General features: G+C 39.8%; 1 protein-coding gene across 3 annotated transcripts in view; it reads left to right on the top strand.

Moving 5' to 3' along the window:
• EPS8 (epidermal growth factor receptor pathway substrate 8) overlaps window positions 1-22,752 on the top strand; it is a 237,029-nt gene that overhangs the window by 104,407 nt on the left and 109,870 nt on the right. The window contains exon 1 of one of the 3 annotated variants that reach the window (XM_045288419.1): window positions 9,811-9,877. The exons of the other annotated variants lie outside the window; for them this stretch is intronic. The gene's annotated coding sequence lies outside the window, so the exon portion shown is untranslated. Of the gene's footprint in view, window positions 1-9,810; window positions 9,878-22,752 lie in introns of those variants that run through there. 3 annotated transcript variants of the gene reach the window in all.

The raw sequence follows: 22,752 nt of genomic DNA, 5'->3' as shown, positions 1-22,752 counted from the left end.
AGGGCAATAAATGTATAGATGTGCTTTACACAATTGATCTATGTATTGTGATGAATTGTATGAGCCCCAATAAATTGATTTAAAAAAAAAAAGGAGGAACAGAAACCAAAAAAAAAAGGTTGAAAGTTAGAAAAGGGGTTGGTTTAGAAAGGATAAAGCAGAAAGTAAGTCTTAGGAGAGGAAGGGAAGAAACCTTAATGAGGAACTGGAGTTGTACTGTGCAGGAACTGAGAGTGCGGCTCTGCGTATACTCACAAGATGAATGGATTGTGACATTGCTGAGCCATTCCGCTGGGCTGGCTGAATGCTCTCCATAAACAACCTCTCGTCATTTTGGATCTGATGATCTTAGTTGACAGGCTGTGCTACAGCCTACACTGTCTGCTTCTATATTTGTGGTTACAGAGAAAGGATGCGATGTAGGGCAAGGTTATGTTTAGAAATGTATAGCTGTGCAACTTATACCCTCCTTCAGTAGTCATGGAAAATATGTAGTACTCAATCTGTCACATGTCAATACATACTATTTTATGTAGTGACTTCCAATAAACTTACGTTAGAAGTATCAGCACATTTGCTTCATGACATGGATGTCCCGATTGTTAGGAATGCTTTCAACCAGTGCAGTTTTTTATTAGCATTTCGGACAATACGTAGTCATATTCCAGCTGTCCCATATTAGTCTTTCACAAAATGGATGTCTCTGCTGAAGTCTCAGAACCAAAAGACACACCCGGATTCTGTAACGTTGACAGCATGGTATTAAATGTACCTGTTAAGTTGTTAGGAAAATCTCTTAGAGAAAAAAATAGATTCATTGCTAGGCAGCCACATTGTTAACACCTGGAAGACCCATAGGCCTAAGAGGCATATCTTAGTAATGAAAGGGAATGGAATTGGGTTATCCTCTGAGACCCCCTTTGCTCTAAAGTTCAGTGATGCCTTGAAATGTTGGATTGTAACCTCATGATTGTATTGTTCACTTTGAAAACACAATCTCTGCCATGTTTACTACTGGTTTTCATTACAAGGGCATAGTATTAGTAACTCCTGCTTTTCTTCCCATTGGCTTCCAATGGTCTAATAGGCTTATCTTCTCACTCTATTGGAAATGTTGCTCAGTTTCCTACCATTTCCCCCCAGATGTCCTATGTCACAGTTTGGGTTCCCCAGTGTATTATTTCCTATGGCTTCTATAACAAAGTACCAGGAAGAGTGGTTAAAACAACAGAAATCACATAATTCTCTCACAGTTCTGGAGGACAGAAGTTTGGATTCTGGGTGACTGCTGTATCATCTTCTTTCTCTGGGTTTTCGCATCCTCCTTTGCCTCATCTAGCTTCTGCTGGCTTCAGGTGTCCCTTGGCTTGTGACAGACAGTAGGCTCCATTCTCCTGCCTCTCTCATCTGATGGCCAGAGCCCCTCTGTGTCTGTTTCTTCTTACAAGAACACCATCCCTATTGAATCAGCGCTCACTTGAGTATGACATGTGTTATCTGATTAATCCTGCAAAGATACTGGACCAAATAAGTTCACATTCACAGATACTGTGTTAAGACTAGACCAATACCTTTTGGGGAGACACAAGTCAAACCATAACACCAAGTCTTTGGATGCAGACTGCCGAAGAAGAGGGTGTGACTTTGTGTGAACAGAGTATTCAGCCAACAAGAATTTCAAAGAGAGCAGATAGCCCAAGACTATCTACTGGTAGTACTCACAGCAGCTGGGGAATAAATTATTCAAAAGAACTGGTGGTACATCACAGTTTCTACTCCATTTAATTTTACCTGCAAGGTGCTGGAGATATGGTTCAGTGTATCCTCGTGTGTGTGTGTGTGTGTGTGTGTGTGTGTGTGTGTAATAATGTCCCAGGAATGAGGCGTTGCAGGGCAGAGTGGCAGGGCTTTGAGAGAGGGTAAAGAGCAAAGAGTTGGTTGTAGGATAGTTTTTAACAAACAGCTCCATTGATCATTGTAGCATTGATCATTGCTTTTCAAAAATACATTTCAAGTGCTATGTATCTATGGGAGTCCCTTCATGGTACAAATAGTTAACCTGCTCAGAGGCTAACTTAAAGATTGGAGATTCAAGCCCACCCAGGGCCTCCTTGGAAGAAAAGCCTAATGATCTATTTCCAAAAACCAGCCACTGAAAACCCTGTGGAACACCGTTCTACTCTGCACCCATTGGAGCCATGTGATCAGAACCCACTCAATGGCAACTAGTTTATAGCGAGGAGATCCCCCCTTTAATTTACATTCACATGCTAGAGCTCTTAAGTACTTGTGTTAGTTAGGTTTTATGTCAGCTTAGCTTTGCCAGGATTCTGCCAAGATGTGATCTGACGTAATTAGTTAACTCCTTAATGTGATATTCTTTAAGCAGCCGAGCAGTTGGGGAAGATTTGGATGGAGTGCTACTTCCTTAATCACATCACAAGCTTTATACAATTGAAAGGACATTTTTTTTTTTTAACGTATGGCCTACTCCTAGTAAAACACACTCTGTGGGAAAACTCCCCACTTCTTGCTAGGTCTGGATTCTACATCTGTCTCCTCAACTTCTGGTTGTTTGGACTTCAGTCAATGACCCTCTGTATTGCATGCTTACTCTCAGAGCTCTCAGTCGCCTAATATATTGCTTGCCAGCCTTGGAGTCATCGGACTCTGTGGTCACAAACCTGAATTGCTCACCTTAGCTTCATCTGCCTCTATCAACCTATGGTTTTTCTGCTTCCTGGTTCATCAGTTCTGACAGATACCTGATTCAGGGAAAGTGTCAGCTTAACATCTGACCCACAGACTTGAAACAGTTTGGACTTTACCATTTCTATAACTGTGTAAACCACTTTCTTAATATAAAATTATATGAGGGGATGCCCCCAAAATCATATGAGGGAATACCCCCAAAAAAACCAACTGGACCCCCCCCCAAGTCTATGTATTTATAGTTTTTTTTTTAAAAGCAACTTTATCACCTTCTAAGTACTGTCCATTACACTTAATACATTTGTCAAATTTGTGATTCCATTCTTTGAAACATTTTTCAAACTCATCTGTTTGGATGGCTGACAACACCTCCCTTGTTTTTTTCTTCACCTCTGCTATGCCATCAGATTGCTGTCCTTTCATGTTCCTCTTTCTTTGTGGAAACAAAAAGAAGTTGCACGGAGTGAGGTCAGGTGAGTAAGGTGTGTGGAGCAAGAGACCCATGCTAATTTTTGCCAAAAACTGGTCCACTGAGATGGCTGCATGAGCAAGTATATTGTCGTGGTAGCAAAACCAGCCCCCCGTCTGTCACAAAGCAGGCCCCCACCTTCTTTTGGTCACACGCTGTTATGCAGTCTTTGCAGAACCTGTAAACAGAAGCTTGATTAACAGTCTGACTTGGTGGAACGAACTTCAAATGCACTATTCCCTTCATAAAAACAAACAAACAAACAAACAAACAAAAACAACCAAATGAGCATCATCTTGATCTTTGATTTCACTTGAGGAGCTTTTTTTTTGGGTGAGGTGATGATGGTGTCTTCCACTGGCTGGATTGATGTTTGGTTTTGGGGTCCTAAGAATAGCACCCTGTCTCATTCGTTACCAGGAATGGCTTTAGGAAAAAAGTCTGGGTCACTTCAGAGCTGTTCTTTGAAAGCACTGCATGTTTCCACGAGAAGCTCTTTTTCCTGGTCAGTCACAACCTGAGGCACATATTTTGCAGTGACCCTTCTCCTTCCCCAATACATTAAAATTCGCTGAACCCAGCTCCAAGATAGTCCAGATAACTTCCCCATCTCCGCAATGGTTCGTTGTTGGTCTTGGAGCACAAGTGCATGGATTTTGTCAACATTTTCGTCCGTTCAGGAAGTTGACAGATGTCCAGAATGATGTTTATCAAGAGTCGACCTTTCAACTTTTTGGAAATGAGAAAATCACTCTTACACTTGAGTTTTTCCCATAGTGCTGACCTTGTAAGCTGTGTTTAACATCACAGCAGTTTCTGCAGCATTTTTCCCAAGAAGGAAACAAAATTTCACAGCTGCACACTGTTCTCTTACCAATTTATAAACTATCAAGGGCTCATGAGGGAGTGGGGAGCAGGAAGGGAGGGGAAAAATGAGGACCTAATGTCGGGGGCTTAAGTGGAGAGAAAATGTTTTGAGAATGATGTACAAATGCGCTTTACACAATTGTGTGTATGGATTGCGATAACAGTTGTATGAGCCCCTAATAAAATGTTTTAAAAAAATTGACCATCACAAAAAAACGAGGTTTGAATGAAACTGCTTTTACCAAAAACGTCACTGTTACCAGAAAGAACCTTCCCAGGTGAAGCCACTGGTGCACTAAGGAACGCTCTGCCCAGGGGAGCTTTTTCCCTTTTGGGGGGTGGCGGGTAGGTCCTCCTTCATATGTATGTATACAACTAGCTTTGTGTTGGTTTTGCTTTTCTGGAGAACCCAGTCTAACACAATACTTTATTCAGAGAAATGTGCATGTATTTATTTATGCACATTACTTCTTTTTGTTTTTTATAGTATCTGTTTTTCAGTTTTTTTATCTTTGTGAGTCCTTCTTTACTTTTCTTTTTTTTTAAAGTTATTTTATTAGGGGCTCACACAACTCTCATCACAATCCATACATATATCAATTGTGTAAAGCATATTAGTACATTCATTGCCCTCATCATTCTCAAAACATTTGCTCTCCACTTAAGCCCCTGGCATCAGCTCCTCATTTTTCCCCTCCCTCCCTGCTCTCCCTCCATCATGAACCCTTGATAATTTATAAATTATTATTTTGTCATATCTTGCACTGTCTGACGTCTCCCTTCACCCACTTTTCTGTTGTCTGTCCCCCAGGGAGGAAGTTATATGTAGATCCCTGTAATCAGTTCCCCCTTTCTACCCCACTCTCTCTCCTCCCTCCCGGTATCTCCATTTCTTTTCTTTTCTTTTTTCCCTTTATTACCTTCAGTATACCTTTTCCTTTAGATGAAAAATATACTATTATCAGTGCACCTAGGATTCTCACAAGTTACTACTTATTAATCCTATTCCTCAAATTCTGCCTCATTAAAATGGATTAGGTGTATTCACAAATAATGCTCAATCACAGTGAATTATTTTCTCATAAATTTTATAGTTTTCAAAATTATATGATTATCTTCAGTAGCAGCTGGTTTTTTTATTTTTGTTTTATTTTTATACCTGAAAAAGTCCTACATAGCCTGGTTTATGGAGTAATGGCGTATTACCTTAAATTGTTTTTATGTATGTGTCTGCCAGATATTTCAGGGATGTTATTGGTCTAGGATTTGATTTGGTCCCCATTTCTTAGCTTGGAAATTCCCATACAAATAATATTTAGATTTTAAAATTGTAGCACAAGCTTAGGGCTTAAATTTATGGTTGTAGCTTTTGCCTTGTTTCCTCACCCAGATTCTTAGAGACCAACTCTTTGAATTATTTCTGCAGATGCCCTACTCCTCACATTTTCACTCTGATTGCAGCTCACTGAAGAAGATCTCGTGAGCCTCAAGACCTCTTTGCCCAGAAGGCCTTCTGTGTACGCTCATACACATGGGTCGTGTGTTGTGGAGGAGTGTAGGCAGAAATCTCCCTCAGCTGTGCTCACCTTAGGCAGCCCTTTTCATCAGACCTGGTCACCAGCAGTGGCATCTCATTACCAAACCAAATCTAGACTAAGTGTGATGCCAACTGAAGTGGTTAATCTCCACACCAGTCTGCCCATCAGTTCTAGATCTGGTTTCCCATTGGTTAACTTTCTTTACTCTCAGGAAGGATACCTCCATCTTTTCTAAACGTTTACAATTTCTTTTGTCATGAGCTCATTTGACCCTATCAGTGCACCTAGGATTCTCACAAGTTACTACTTATTAATCCTATTCCTCAAATTCTGCCTCATTAAAATGGATTCAATAAATCATAGTGTCTGCTGCCAGATACAGATTTTTTTGGTTTGTTTGTTTTAATTTGGAACCGTGAATAATAGGTGAGATTCTTTGAGTTGTATTGCAAAGCCTGGGTCCACTTTGCAGGTAAAATCCCACGGTAAATGGAAGCATCGTGTGGAATGTAAATATTGGGAAGAGTATGTAAAACATTTTGTCCTTTGACTCACCCGCTCTCACTTCAGGGCAGGATGTCATATCCTCATAGCATATTTCTCTCTCTCGCTTCCATCCAGTCAGTACCACAGACCTTATTGAATAGAGTAGAGCTGCCTGTGTGGGTTTTGAAGGGCACTCATCTTTACAGAAACAGAAAGCCTGGTCTTTCCCCTGTGGAGTGACTGGTGCTTTCAGACTGCCGACATTACAGTTAGCAGCCCAACTAGTTTTGAATGCGTTGCTTGGTGCGGGATCCAAGCTAGTGACCCCGTGTGACAGCGGAGAACTGCCCCACACGGTTTTCTTGACTCTAGTCTTTGCAAAAGCCAGTGGCCAGGCCTTTCTTCCATGGAACCACTGGAGGGGTTTGAGTTGCCTCACTTGATTTAGATTCTTTAACCAAGGACTTGCCTATTGTGCTTCTAGGCCTTTAAGACATGTTCTCAACACTTATTTGTATAGTTTAAAAGCTTTGCTTAACCAAGGAGGGCCACGTGGGAAGTGTAGTAGGTAGAGTTGCTATGTTTACTTAGAAAGAAGAGGAAGTCTTAGGTAACGCCCAGAGAAACCAGAGGAGAAACTCAATTCATGAGTACAATGCCGAAACTGTAGCCTTGGGGCCCACCCTTTCTGATGATGTGCCAAAGGTCACTGGGCCCCATCCATGAATCCAGAGGAATCCCGTCACAGCCTGGCCTGGAGAATAGGGTAGAGGAGACTTACCTGGATTATGTGTGAGTAGGTAGCTTTGAGTTTGTGAATATGTTCTTTGCTAAGGAGGACTCGGAAAGAGATAAATAATTATTATCGTGAAGGGTATGTCTAGACTCTGAAACATGCTGTAATAGTTTCAGGCTAAGTGAGCTCTTTGACAATTTTAGAAATTCTCGTTGAACATTAAAAATAGATTCTGAACTTGGTGTCATAGGCTGTATCCACGCTCAGTAGGGTCCCTCCTGCCTTCCGCCCCCGTGCTCTTCCGCACCGAGAAAGGGATGGAAAGAGTTTCCTTCCCTTTGCTCCTGGTGTTCAAGGGAAAAGTGATCTTTTCTTCTCTTTTCTACAGTGGTATTTCCAAGAGAAGATCTCTTGGCTATTTACAGTTGCAAAAATATAGACATAGTATGTCAAGTTAAAAACATTATTTTGAAATGAACCTGATATACTTTTTTTGATTGTTTATACAATGTTAGTTGTGCTGTAAAAAATTGCTCACTAAATTTAGCCTTCATAGCTTACTATTGACTTTGAGGCCACAGATTGAACCCAGCCAATTTCTGTGTAAACATTTTGCTTGTAATCTAAATAGTAGTTAAATATGTGTATTTTAAGTTTCCTATTTTTAAAAAGTGAACTTGTAAATATTTAAATAGTCAACCAATAGGAGTTTTTAAAGACAGACTTTCCGAAAATCTAATATTAAAATGATGGGTTTTAAATATCAAATTTGAGTTCCGTGATTAGCATATGTACTTTTTAACATATGTGGTTGTTGCTGTCGAGTTGCTTCCGACTCACTGTGTGTGCAGTCCCATGTGTGTGCAGCCCCCCTTCTCCAGAGGGTCTTGAAGGCTGTCTGTGGACTTTCAGATGCCCATCACCAAGACCAGTCTCCCAAGACCCCTCTACGTGGAGTCCTTTCAGCTAGTAGTCAAGGGGGCACAATACAGAGAGAACTACGATAGCCGTTTGTTTTTGTAGCTGTTTCAATGGTATTTTATTCAGGTGAAACCTTTGTTGTTGGTATTCTAGTCTATTGCTAGTGATTAAATGCAAGGCATTCTTTATGTAAAAAGGTTATTATTTAAAAGAATCCAGAGCTATAACTTTGTATTACAATATAAAAGGGAACAAAAGTAAACAACCGGTCAAATCACAGTGGTGTGGGAAAAATGTCAGGCTTGTCTTAATGTCAGGGGTCATTATTATGGCTATTTTGATCCTTTTAAATCAATACATGTGTACATGTATTGATTTTCCAATAAGGTATCTGTTGTTTAAGATTCTTCTAGTGTATTCTTCTGTGCCAGCATATCAATTTATGAAAGTTTTAAGCATCAGGTACAGATGTTTTGTTTGCTTTCATTTGGTACCATGAATAATAGTTGAGACTCTTTGAGTTGTGATGCAAAGCCTGGGTACACTTTACCGGTAAAATTCCATGGTAAATGGAAGTATGACGTGGAATGCAAATATTGGGAAGAGTATGTAAAATATTTTGCCCTTTGACTTACCTGTTCTCACTTCAGGACAGGATATTATCTCCTTGATACTTAGGGTTTTTAAAAGAGGTGTCTTTCTGACACCAACTAGACTTTGAAACAGCCCCTAAAATTTAACGGAAGGAATTTGCTTACCAGAGGAATTAATAGTCCAGAGAGTAAGCTGTTTAGTCTCATTTCTCTCTGTAAACAATTTGCAATAAATTGTGTAGAAAAGTCTCTTTTTTTGTCATTAATCTAGTAAGGGAGACAAAAATCATCTCCTTACTGTTTAGATTTTAAATTAGTAGCTTGGTTGAACAATACAAGAATTTTGTCCAGAGGATGTATGATAAAGTAGATTGTCATTGTATAGTCTTGATTATTTTCCTTCTGGAATATTTTTAACAAGTATTCATTACAATTTTTAATTTTAGGTTTTAGGTTAAAAATTTTAATTTAGCATGTGAGCACTTGAAAGTAGACTTTTTAGTTATATGACCAAAGTATATTTCTTATTTTGGTTAAAACTAAGGCATTTGTGTGTAGAATTTTGGGAACAGAATGTAGAAATTAGATTTGAGAATTTGATTAGAGGAAACTTTGATAGTTTTAATTCTCAATATATTTTATGAAATGTTAAAAGATTTGTGAACTATTATAAGTAGTGCCTATATAGGACAGGGTGGAATTGCCCCTGTGGGTTCCTGAGACTATATCTCTTCACCAGAAGAGAAAGTCCCATCTTTCTACTATGAGGGTGCTATGTGTCGGCATTGACTCCTTAGCAGGAAGTTTTTGTTGTTGTTTTTCAACTTCGTACTGATAAATTCTGAACCAAATGGACAATATGCACTTATTAAACTTGCCTTAATCTTTGGCTATCTGACTAAGACAGCTTTAGTTTTAGGAGCTTTAATGTTAACTTTGTTGTTTATGAAAATATGGTATCAGATATTTAGTTGTAATTCATGATTCTATCATTTAAATTTTCTGTTCAATCCTAGTCACCAAATTTAAATCTCTGGTAAAGACTCACAGACAGTATTATTGCTATTACCTTCTATTGTGCCCTTCATGGTTTTGAAGAAATACCTTTGCCCCATTTTGCAGGTAATTCTTTACTCCACTCATTTAGATAATTTGCCAGGACCAAATGACACAGTTAGTCTCCACTAAGTAGAGCTTGGAATATCAATCTTATGCACAAAGGCTGGGATTGTGGCTGCAGAAAGCTCTCCTATTGCTCTGACCAGGCTTTCCAAGGGATCTTTGAATGAATTCTCTTAATTTATTCACAGCTTGTACTTGTGAAAGCCTATTGGGCTTCCTTTTGCCCATTCACAACTCATGTGGCATTCCCCTCGCCCAGCGCACTTCCCACCTCCCGTCATATGAAATCCAAACTCAGCCTGTAACTTTTCATATCTAGTCACACAGCCTCAGTTTTAGTCGAATCCTCTTGTTTTATACCTCCAGTTTCCTGATGCTTTGCCTTTACTCAGACCTCCATTAGAAAGCCGCTTCTTCATTTCCAACGTCAAAGGTAATCTTTCTGTTTTGTACTCTCTGCATTTCCTTATGTTACAGTGTCGGCAGTATTCGACCTTCTCTAGTTCTCAAGGCAGATTGCTCCAAGGCAGAGGTCAGCTATACCTCTACCTCCATCCCTTTTGACCCTATTCTGACACCAGCTCTCCTCCCACAACACCTCACCCCTTACCCTGAAGAGGTACAGCCAGAACCCTCCTTAGAGGCAAGGCCATCTTTGCCTCATCTACTTTGGACAAGTTTAAGGAGACCAGTTCTTAGGACATTTTGCTTGGTAGAGGGTCACCAAAAGAGGGGAGCTCTTGACAAGACGGATGGACACAGTGGCTACACAAATGGGCTCAAACATCAGAATAGTGGTGAGGAGGGCGCAGGACCAGGAAGGCAGTGTTTCGTTCTGTTGGACATGTGGTTGCTGTGAGTCAGAACTGACTGGCACCTAACAAGACCACCCTAATCGTGAAGCCTAGGGGGAGGTGGGGGGGTGGGGTTCTTTAAGGAAATCAGATTCAAGTTGTAAATAATAGAAGAAGGTATTGTATCTAATCGGGGGCTACATTTTCAGATATGTACCATTTAGCCCATATGTAGGAAGGAATTGATATTTATTTAGCATGATATTTTGCTGGGACCTTTGTATACTTCCTATTTCCTTCTCTGAGAGGCCTTATTATAACTACTTTACTGGTGAGAAAAGGAGACTCATGGAAGGTAAGTTAGCTTAATATTTCATACTGAGTATGTGATGATGGGATCCATGCACAAGGTTTTTTGGCCCCAGAGAAGAAAATAGTATAGAAAATTAGTACAAACTGAATATAAGCTGTTTCTGGCAGGAAAATGTCTAACTAGGAATCAGCTGTGGATGAGTGTAATACCTTAAACTACTGCCTAAAATACAAACAGAGCACTTCAGTTGTACACAAAAAATAGAATTACTTGGAGAACTGTAATTTAAAAAATAAATCCAGTAAATATAAAGGAAGGCCTTTGGTTAGATAATATACAATTACAAAGAAAACTTAACAAAATTAAAGTCTCGTATACTTAAAATAATATAAGAAAAATGAATTGAAAAAAATTTAATATAAAATGCAGAATAAAACTTAAGCTCTCCTCAATAGAAAAGGTACCAGAGAGGAACTCATTGTGAAAAGCAGATACTAGACCAACCCTGGCCCGTATACCTGAGTGTGAAATTTTATGAAACAAGGATTACTTTCCAGTCCTATGACAACATGTAATAGGGAATCTAATATCTATTGGTGGGTCGTGGAACGATATCCTGAGGAGGGGTCATTTCAACTGAAATATAAAAGTTAGCCAGGCAACAATGAAGGACAAAACTTTTCTGAGGCAGGGGATGATGATCTTTGAGGCGGTCAAGAGGTAAGCATAGTCATGGAAATAACAGTGATGATGATTGTGTTTCCCAACAGTTATGAGTACAGCAGCCTTGCCTGTTGTGTTCACTATACGAGATGGCTTCCAACATTTGTGGGAATTTTCCATTATCTCTCAATTCCACGTTCTTATGAACTTTTTGAAACCCCCTGTTGAAGGTTCTTTCACTAAGGAATTTTAATGGTGTAATTGTGAGACAAATATTGCTGGGTGAGCCAAACCTAATTGCAGTAAGCTACTCAGATTATTGGTAATACCAGGTTACCCTAGGCCGCTTGCAGCTCAGCTTTGTCAGACGACCTGAGCTGGGTTCGTGTCTCTGAATAGAGCATTTGGCTTGGAGACAGTCTGCACAGAAAGGCATGGAAAGGAATGTAGAGAGCGTGCTTCCACTGGATCCAATCCCGAGTCGGAAAGGTGAATTTACATTATTACCATTAGTCCAGAATGAATCTGAAATTGAATGTTAAAGCTATTGCCCTAAAAATGACCGACGAAGGATTCCAGGGGATCACTGATGACCCAAAAAGACACGCTGATCAGGCTTAGTGATTTAATAAAGGCATTAAATTCTCTCTGTATATATTTGTATTTATAGAATACAAAGACCCTCCTATTGAGTGAAAATCTGCTAACAAAAATTACATTTAAACTTCAAAACTGAGATGATTTTACTTTTTGGGTTGGAGTACACTGGAGGATTTATAAAGTAGAAAGAGAAAGTAGGCAAGGTTGCTTATTTCTAAACTGTTAAACAAGGTTGCGGTAGCCGTGGAAGGGACTGGATTGACAAGCTATGTACTGTAAAGTGGAAGGGAAATAAGGCTTTTTAGCAATTAAGGAAAGGAAGCAAGTTACATTATGTAAGAAGGGGACTGAGAGACAGAAAGAAGGAAGATATTTCCAAGGTTATTCTTAAATGTTAGTCTTCGAGATTTGCATTTAAATAGTTGATAAATGACAAAACTAACAAATGTATAGTTGACCATACAAGAATTCAGTGTGCTATGTGTTTTAAAGATGCATAAACCTTTAGTGTAGTTTTATCTTCTGGCCAGGGATTTGATGTGAAGTTTGAGCAATTTCTTAGTGGATATCATAAATCTGTGTGCTCACAGAAAGGCAGTATTGGCTAACAGATGAGATGCACTTGCTAAGAGAAAAGGTATTTATTTTCAAGAAATATGTATGGTCAGAGAATGGTAGAGCTCGAGTAGAAAAAAGAAAGCTGGTAAAATCTGGCCCAGTGTTCTGTTATCCCAAACACAGTGTAATTTATTGCTTTTGCATATTAGGATTGTGTTTCTTGATCTTTATTAACCAGCCAGTTACCATCAAGTTGGTTTTCACTCATGATTCCGAGGTAGAAACATGCTCCCCAGAGTAATCAGGGGCCAATTTTTAAAGAAGTAAATCAGTTGAAATTTCTTCGGAGGTGCCTCTGGGTCAACTTGAGCCTGTAACTTTCAGTTAGCAGGCAAGCAGGCTCATGAATTGTCATTGTCTAGTTGCATAGCTTCTCACTGATCTGAGTGCTTCTGGAGGGGAGGAACTATGCCGTTCTTCCGCATCTCGCTAAGCACAAAGCCGCTAAAAATTGAGCCAACTTCCTTGCCATCCAATTGGTTCTGATTGCTAGCGACCTTACAGGACATAGTAGAACCATTTCGTAAGAGTTTCCGAGACTGCAAAGTTCTGCAGGAGTGGGTAGCTTCATAGTTCTCCCTTGGGGCAGCTAGTGGCTTTGAACCACTAACCTTGCACTTCGGAACCCAATGTTTAAACCACTCTGCGACTAGGGCCCCACAATATCTGGTAAGTCATAAATACTCAAATGTTAAAAAAGATGCATTTCTTATGTGGCTTTTCTCACTATAGGCTAACGTTTGCCTCCAGTACATAGTCACTATTCCATGCATAAGCTGTAATTTCTTTCACAGTGTTAGTAATTATTAATAGACATTTTCTGGGCATATCTTCATAGAGACAAAAGTATCATGTGGGCTTTTTTTTTTTTTAGTAGCTTACCACTGCTTCATCTCTCTGCAGATTGGTTATATTTCTGGGTATACCACTCATGGGAATTCTCATGTTGCTTTAGAGTCCACCCATCTTAAAATAAATGATCTGCTAATTCATGCTTAAATGTTAGTCGCACAACATGTTATTACTTTCAGAAGTGTTTGTAGTTTATAAGTGGTTCCTAGGGATAAAAATGCTTAACTCTAAAGAATGAATTCATTTCCAGTGGTAGAATTCCTTTCACTATGGCATGTAGGCAAATGATACACTTCAAAACAATAGGGTGGCTTTGTCTTAGCCCAAATTCACAGCAGGTAAACAGACTTCCAAGAACATCTCTGAGTCTTCACTACCTCCCAAGAAGTGTTCTCGCTGAGAATAGGTATGCTCTCTCCTTAGCTGCTGCTTTAAGGGCTTTGCCCTCAGGAATAAATTTGCTGTTACTCAGCTCGCTAGTGAGCTGCAGGCCAGGCCACAGTGATAGGACTTATTGGAGAATGTACAGTCAGCCCCCATTAAGTTAAATAGAAATTTATTTTTCAACTGTTTGGAACTGGGAGTGTTTAACCACTTAATATTTAAAACCACTTAATATTTAAACTAGTTTCTGTGAACCGGTTATGAATCTGAGTGAGCAAGTATTAGCTGACTTTACAGAACAGAGGTTTGTCTTTCTCCTGAACTCAAAATACTGTGAGAGTCAAATGTGTGATCTCTTTCCAGTCTTGATTACTCAAGAGGAAACAAACAGGAAGATTCAGTTTAATTGCTTGTTATTTTGAAGAAGGAAATGTTATGTGTATTTTTCTCCCCCAAGGGTTAGGTCCAGAGCATTATCATTTGGTGAGATAACCCCAGCGTTTCAGAACTGAGAAACGGGGGAGACTGACGAAAGTGTGGCTGGGGAATGCAAAGCTTCAACGCTTATCGAAGCCAATGGTAGTCCTCCAGATTAAAGACATGGTATTTTTTGTACCCAAGTGCTAGTGATAAACTGTTTGAATTAGAATTTAAAACCATGCATTAGAAACATGTATGTGAATCTATCCAGGGATGTATGCAATTAGAAAAGTGTTCATTCCCACATACGTATTGTTTGGTGCCTTTGAGGCAGCTGATTCCTGGCCGCCCTTTGCGTGACAGAGCGAAATGCGCAGTCCTGTGCCGTCTTGACAGTCACTGCTTTGTTTGAGTCCATGTTTACAGCCACTGAATCCATTCATCTCATTGGAGGTCTTCCTCTTTTTCATTGACCTTATACTTTCCCATGCATGTAATGCTTAGGGACTGATCTCCCTTTAGAATATGTTCTAAGGACATATTGAGTTGGGGTCTTTGCCACACACTTCTTTTTTAAAATTTATTTTATTAAAAAAATTATTTTATTGGGGGCTTGTACAATTCTTATCACAATCCATCCATCCATCCATTGTGTCAAGCACATTTGTACATTTGTTGCCATCATCATTCTCAATACATTTGCTTTCTACTTGAGCCCTTAATATCAGCTCCTCATTTTCCCCCTCCCTCCCCACTCCCCCTTCCCTCATAAATCTTTGATAATTTATAAATTATTGTTATTTTGCCATATCTTATACTGTCTGACGTCTCCCTTCACCCACTTTTTGTTGTCCATCTCCCAGGGAGGAGGTTATATGTAGGTCCTTGTAATCAGTCCCCCCTTTCTACCCCACCTTCCCTCCACCCTCCAGGTATCGCCACTCTCACCACTGGTCCTGAAGGGGTCATCTGTCCTGGATTCGCTGTGTTTCCAATTCCTCTCTGTACCAGTGCACATCCTCTGGTCTAGCCAGATTTGTAAGGTAGAATTGGGATCATGATAGTGGGGGGAGGAAGCATTTAAGAAGTAGAGGAAAGTTGTATGTTTCATCGTTGCTACCCTGCAACCAGACTGGCTCATCTCCTCCCCTCGACCCTTTAGTAAGGGGCTGTCCAGTTGCCTACAGATGGGTTTTGGGTCTCCACTCTGCACTCACCCTGATTTACAATGATATGACTTTTTTGTTCCTTGATGCCTGATACCTGATCCCTTGATCCTTTGATATAGCCAGGCACCATCAGCTTTCTTTACCACATTTGCTTATGCACACATTTGTCTTCAGTGATTATATCGGGAAGGTGGGCACCCACTGACATGGTTTTTTTTTTGTTCTTTGATGTCTGATACCTGGTCCCTTCTACACCTTGTGGTCAGACAGGCTGGTGTGCTTCTTCGATGTGGGCTTTGATGCTTCTCAGCTGGATGGCCGCTTGTTTATCTTCAAGCCTTTAAGACCCCAGACGCTGTATCTTTTGATAGCCAGGCACAATCAGCTTTCTTCACCACATTTGCTTATGCACACATCTGTCTTCAGTGGTTGTGTTGGGAAGGTATGCATTATGGAATGCCAATTTAATAGAAAAAGTCTTCTTGCATCGAGGGAGTACTTGAGTGGAGGTCCAGTGCCACACACTTACTTCTAAGAAGCATTCTGGCTGTACTTCTCCCATGACAAACATTCTAGTTCTACTGGTAGCCCATTGTATGTCTCTTCAATATTTCATAATTTAAAGCCATAAATTCTACTTCAGTCTTTATTTATTGCCCATATATGCATATGTACATGTATGTATATATATTATCATTATACGTGTGTATAAGCAGCCTGGTGACCCCGTGAGGTAAACGTTGGACTGCTAACTTCAAAGTTGGTGGTTCAAACCCAACAGCCCCTCTGTGAGAGAATGATGAGACTCTGCGTTTTAAAAAATTTATAGCTTCAGAAACCCTATATAAGGTCCCTGTGAATCAAATGAACTTGGTGGAAATAGGCTTTTTTTTTTTTCAGGGTGTATGTCTGACTTTAGGAGACCTGGTAATATACTAGTTATGCATTGGGCTGCTAATTGCAAGATTAACAGTTCAAAACCACCATCTATTCCATAGGAGAAAGATGAAGCTTTTTACTCCTCTAAAGAATTATGGTCTCAGAAACCCAAAGAGGCAGTTCTTCCTTGTTCTATCAAACCCAAACTCAGTGCCAGAGTCAAGGCTGACTCACAGCGACCCCCTTTGGGTTTCTGAGACTGTAACTGTTTAGTTTACGGGAGTAGAAAGCCAGTCTTTTTCCTATGGAGCTGTTCGTGGTTTGGAACTGCCAACTATGAAGATTGTAGCCAACCATGACCATCAGGGCTCCTCCCCTGCCCTATACGGTCGCTATAAATCAGAATTGACTTGATGCCAATGAGTTTGGTTTTTGGTATATGCATTTAAGTATTAACCCTTCTATGAGAGGGTCACACCAGGATGTAGCACACAAACAGGAAACTTGGGTGCTTGTGTTAGTCTGTCTGGATCGAAGGTTTTACCTCATTCTAAAAATAAAAAAATCAGTTTCCATCAATTTACAGCAACCCTACACATGTTAGTTGAGACTTGTACTTTATAGGATCTTCAGTAGCTGAGTTTTTACAAGTAGCCTATCTTCTGAGGCACCTCTGACTCAAACCTCCCACCTCTTACAAGCTCTGAATGGAGGCAACACATTATGTTGTTCTGTGCCACGTGCCTTCAGCTCTGAAGTGGAGAAATTAAGAGAACCGACCTCTTAGTTACAGTGATCCAGAAATAAGTTAGTTTGCAAAGAATTTATCACCATAAACTTACAAACACATATAACAGCTTAATGCTATTTTTCTTGTAAATTATTCTATAATAATACCCGCATAATTGTTTTTTAAAGCATATTATTATAATTTTAATCATTTTATTGGGGGCTCAAACAATGCTTATCATAATCCATACATACATCAATTATATAAAGCATACATACATACATCATTTGTACATTTGTTACTCTCATCATTCTCATCATTCTCAAAACACCCGCTCTCCACATACGCCCCTAGCATCAGCTCCTTATTTTTCCCCCTCCCTCCCCACTACCCCATCCCCCATGAACCCTTGATAATTTATAAATCATTGTTTTGTCATAATTGTTTTATAGAGAAGAGAGGCATCACTTTAAAACAAAGCAACAGCAGAAAACCTATTCAAAACTATTTTGAAGTCAAGGTTCATCCTTTAGATGAAAATAACAAAAATAACAAAACTCTTCCATTATTGTTAGGAAATTATGGTATAAAGAGAGATCTGTCTAGATAATCAGTGGCTTATTCTTTGTAATATACCTTGGCTTATGCCTTTTGTGAAAACTGTATTTAAAATCTTCCCTCCTGTGACCAGGTACTATGGACTTACGAAATGTTCTCCGCTTTGAAGCCTTGTTGCCTTTGGAAAACATACTGCCTTTTGTCCATTTTGTGCTGAACTTCAATCTTGTCTAATCAGTATTTAAAAGAAATGTCACTTGCGTCAGACTTCCTTCCAAGTACAGCATTGGGTGTTTCAGGAAGTGGTCCTGGTGAGTCAGAGGATAATACTTTTCCTCTGAGTCAGTCTGAACCTGCTTGATACGAAGAAGCACACTTCTACTGAAGTCCTGCCTTTCAGAGATGTCAGCGTCTCGTCACAGGTACACAGCCGCATCTACTGCAGCCCCTTCATTGGTGTTTTCACCTGATTAGCACTGATTAATTATCTTCGACGACTACCGAAGCTCTTCCAGACGCCTCTTCATTCGGATTTCCATCTGTAGTGCTGTTTCTGCCTCACCTGAGCGTAGCTTCAGATTGATGAAGAAATGTACATCTACCTATGAAATGACATCTACCTTGACCACTAACAGTCTATGTATTTTCTTTTAACACACCTGCATAAAATTCTCTAGCATACAACCCTTAATGCCAAAATTATCTTGTGAAAACTGTGAGGCATATCCGAAAGATATTGCAGGCTCCGTTTCAGACCACTGCAGTAAAGTGAACATCGTAAAGCGAGTTATACAACACCAACGTTTTGGTTTCCCAGTGCATATGAAGTTATGTTTACACTTTCTGTAGTCTGTAAAGTATGTAGTAGCGTTACAAAAAAAGTTTGGAATCATGTGAGAATGATATGAAACAGTGACACATATACAGTCAGTAAAAGCACGAGCTATTGGAAAAATGGCCCCAATCGACTTGCTCGGAGGATTGTCACACAACCTCAATTAGTAAAAATCACACTCTGTGTGAAACACACGCAAGTGACACATGGTGTTCCTGTACAGGGCTGCCATATCCTAGAGCTCTAGAGGAGACACAAAACAAAAGACAATTAGAGTGGTTCTTCTTGATCACATTCAAAAAACATGAGAATAATGGTGAGATGAATAGCTGTTATGTCACATTGGTCACAAGAGGGCAGGCACCGAGGAATTGACCGATTGCTGGGTGGAAGGTGTAAAGCAGTAGGAAGGCGCTGCAGTGCAAAAGGGACCTGAAATTGACTCAGTGCAGAGATACCCAGAGGGAGCTGGGTTCACCTGGAGTTAGGATGGTTCACCTGTGAAAGGACTGGCAATATTTTTAGAGGGGAAATCTTTTTGAGTCTTGTGCACAGCAATAAGGAATTTTCTTTTGTGTGTGTGTGAGTATGTAATGGGTATCATCCCATAATCAACAGTAGTTTATAGTCCTTTTAATCATGTTTAGTTTACTGCATTTGATTTTCACTTTAGTGAGTTTCATTCTAGAATCAGTGTTTAAAGAAACACCAATGTTTCTGTGTCTCTGTAGTATGCAAGTTTTTCAGAAAAATAAAGGAACTGATGTATATGTGTGTGTATACATATATATCTGCCTTTGTATATATTTGTATCTCTAGATAAGAATATCTACCTAAGACCACTGCCATGGAGTTGATTCCAATTCATAGTGGCCCTATAGGACAGAGCAGACGTTCTCCTTAGGGTTTCTGAGCCTGGAAATCTTTATGGGAATAGATAGCCTCATCTTTCTTCCAAGGAGCAGCTAATGGATTGGAACAGCTGACCGTTTAGTTAGCAGACTGACATATAACCCAGTACACCTCCATGACTCTTCATTTAAGAATATACATATGTCTCATAATCCCTATTTGCTTTTTAATATAATTCCCATAATAATTTTATTCTAATTTTGTATATGAGTAACTGAGACTCACATATGACAATAACTTATCCAATGTCACAAAGAGATGGTAGAATCAGGATTTATAATTAGGGTAGCCCATCTTCATAGTGTATTACAATAAGAATATTGGGGTATACCCAATACTAGTTTATTGTTTCTAGGAGCTCTGAAAAAAGTACCCCACAGGAGTTTTAGTGATAGACAACTGTATTATTATTATTTTTTTAAAGGCGTAGTAGGGTGGTTGTCGGGTGGTAGGACATTGCTTATCAGTCCGCTTGCTGGCTCCTCCTGCTTTCTTGGGGCCCCTTGCTTACCCTTCCTCTTGGAGGGTTGTCTTTGTTTCTAAGAGTGGGTTGTCATCCTCGGAGCTTCTGTAAGTTTAAGCCGTGGTTGACTGGAGCCTGGCACTTTCTGACTCCGCGTGTGTATTTATTATAAGACAGGGCTCTGGGTTTAGTCTGTGACAGGGAAATAGCCATGTGGCTTTTGGGGAGGCTGGCCTTCCCTGAGGTGACACCAGTGTCCACACAGATTGAGTACCCCTCCTGGATGTACGGAAAGTCTGTTTCAGACAATTCTGACATTCTTAGCAGCATAGAATGGAGGCTTTCACTTTCAAAGAGAGTCGGGAAACCCGTCTTATTCTTACAGAGATGTCTTTCTAAATATCCAGTATTTGCTATCATTCCTGCAGCTATCATTCCTCCCAGACCTTCCTAACAACCAGCAATTAAGAAATGGACAAATCCCTATTGCAAATACTGTCGTTTTAGACAGACTTGGAGATGTGGGGGACAGAGTACAGCCAGTCCTCAAATGTATGTAGTTTTCCCACACTGTGCATGAGATAATGGGATACTCATTACTTCTCTTCTGCTCTGTGCCTCCTGTGGGCTACACAGATGACGTCCTACGGTAATAAGCACATCACCGAGCTAATACATCAGCCTCGGTCACTGACGGCCCTGGGCGAACGGCCCTGGGCTTGGGAGCAGTCAAGACCTCTTAGAGGTAACTTAGTTCTCAGGTCTTTCATTTAATCAGTAATCATTGAGAACCCGGCGAGTTTTGATGGTATGTCCAAGGATACAGAACCAGCTAGTGGCAAAGCAAATAACTCACTATTCTTTCTGTTCATGACAAACGAAATTCAACAGAGACAAGAGTGTTTACAGTAGCACATCCACCGCTGCTGGTTCTCCACACTCACAGAAACAATGGCTAAGTCCTGGGAGGTCTGAAGTTCACCATCGGAGACGGAATAGAATTGGAGGTGTGACCCGACATCATTGGAGGCAAATTCATTTTTCCACTGCATTACACAACATTGGCGTAAGAGAGGGCAGGATGGAGATAGCAGCCTGTTGAGCAGTGTGCGTGGGGTGACCTGGAGAATGGGCTTTGAGCGCACGGTTGAACCTGCCTGTTCTTACATTGAGTGGCTCCTGTTATCAGCGCCACATGTTTTCTATTTTCAGCTTTTTAAGTAGTTGGTATATTTCCTACTAACTTTTTCTTATCTTCACAGTATTGTTTAATTTGTATTTTTTTCTTATTAAGATTTGACATACACATCTTCCTTTAACCAAGTTATAATATGTTCAAGGATATTATATGTTTTCATTCATTTAATAAGTGCTTATTGAGAACTCATTACCAATGAAAACACTAAACTCCCTGTCACTGAGTGGATCGTGACTCATAGCAACCTGCTAGGACAGGGCGCAGCTGCCTCTGTGGGTTTCCGTGACTATAAAACTTTCCTGGAATGGAAAGCCACCCCTTTTCCCCCATTAGGGAGCGGGTGCTTTGGAATTGCTGTTCTTATAGTTCGCCGCTCAGGCCCCGCCCACGCCACCACCAGGGCTCCTGGAGAACTCTTTAGATATCAGTACCGATGCATTCAATAAAGTGTAGCCCCAGCCCGCAGAGAATTACAGTCATGTGTATAATAAAGAAAACAGGGTGTAGCAATATCATACGTCATTATCTTCACGTTAGGAAGGGGATCAGACAGGCAGGGCCTCCTAAGGCCTTTGCAAACTAAGGTCTCAAGCTTCAGTAGAATGACCAGATAATAAAGGTGGGGGGCAGCTTTGGGGGTGAAAAGATCATCAAGATGTACAGAATGTAAATTGAAGTCAGCATTCTGCAAAGTAAATTCAGTTGGAGGCTACATAGTATGCCCGTGTGTGCTTGAGGGGAGGGATCAGGAGATAGGTGGGGTGGTAAGAAGGTAGATATGATGAGAGAATAAGTGTTTCGTTAAAAAATATGCTATGCTGTGCTATTAAATTGGATGTTATGTGAAAAGCAGTGGAAAGTCTTTGAGGAAATTTAAGTAATCATAAAAATTTCTAGATGGCAGCATGATTACATTGGTATAGATTTTATTCACAAAAGTTTCTGAGTGATTTCAGTTTAGATCATCAAAAGACCATAAGGTTATTTTAACCCCTCATAACTTTTTTCCATTAATACTTTTGTGTGTGTGTGCCTAACACAAATGCATAGAGTTTAAACAAGTGCTTTCAGAAATAAGAGTCAATATAACAGAAAGTATGTTATTAGAAGCAATTATGTGTCTCTTGGGGGGAGTTTAATATATTGAAACTATTAGAAGACACTGCTGGATTTAATGCTAATCGTTAGCCTAGCAGCTTAAGGAAAAAATATTGACTTCTATCTAATTCGGTAGAACTAAATAATATTGTGTTAGACAAAGCAGCACATGTTTTACAAGTTGATTTATTGAAGTTCCTGAGAGATGATATTTCTCAGGGGAATTAGATTAAAAGTGCATATGATGCATCATTATTTAATAATACCAGTAGAGTGGAATATCTCTATCACTTCCTAAGCTTTTAGAAAACTTTTTGCTTTATTTCTTTCATAATAATTTGTATATCCCCATGCTTTCTAGAAACTTATGTTGCCACAAAGTTGGATATAAAAGTCCATCTAATTTTATTGATTTACCCTTGGAAGTATATTGTCACAGAGATTGTTCTGGAATAGGATTGAATTTTGCTTAATAGAAGACTAGGTGATGATAGACTTTGATGGTTCTTTTGAAACTCTAAGGCCACTGTTCGTATCCTGGTACTATCTTTGCCTTTATCTTGATATGATTATTTCCTGTTCTGACTATCACCTGTCTTTCCTTCATAATCTTGCAGAATCCTATTCCCTTTCTTCTTTGATTATAAGTAAAACTAAACTTTCCATTTTTCTCATCCTAAATATATGCACCCTATTTTGTAATAAATCTCACCTGCTGGATGGACATTAGGCCTCCACTCAAGTACTCCCTTGAGTTAATTGGTTTATTGTACCAACCTGGCTGATAAACACATGTGGGGTTAATTGAAGGGCTGAGGGATG

Source organism: Echinops telfairi, unplaced genomic scaffold (assembly GCF_000313985.2).
Source record: "Echinops telfairi isolate 266 unplaced genomic scaffold, ASM31398v2 ScPeMD7_21;HRSCAF=78, whole genome shotgun sequence".
NCBI classification, from domain to species: domain Eukaryota; kingdom Metazoa; phylum Chordata; class Mammalia; order Afrosoricida; family Tenrecidae; genus Echinops; species Echinops telfairi.
Note: the sequence above shows the minus strand (reverse complement) of the source record. Positions and strands in the feature narration are given on the sequence as shown.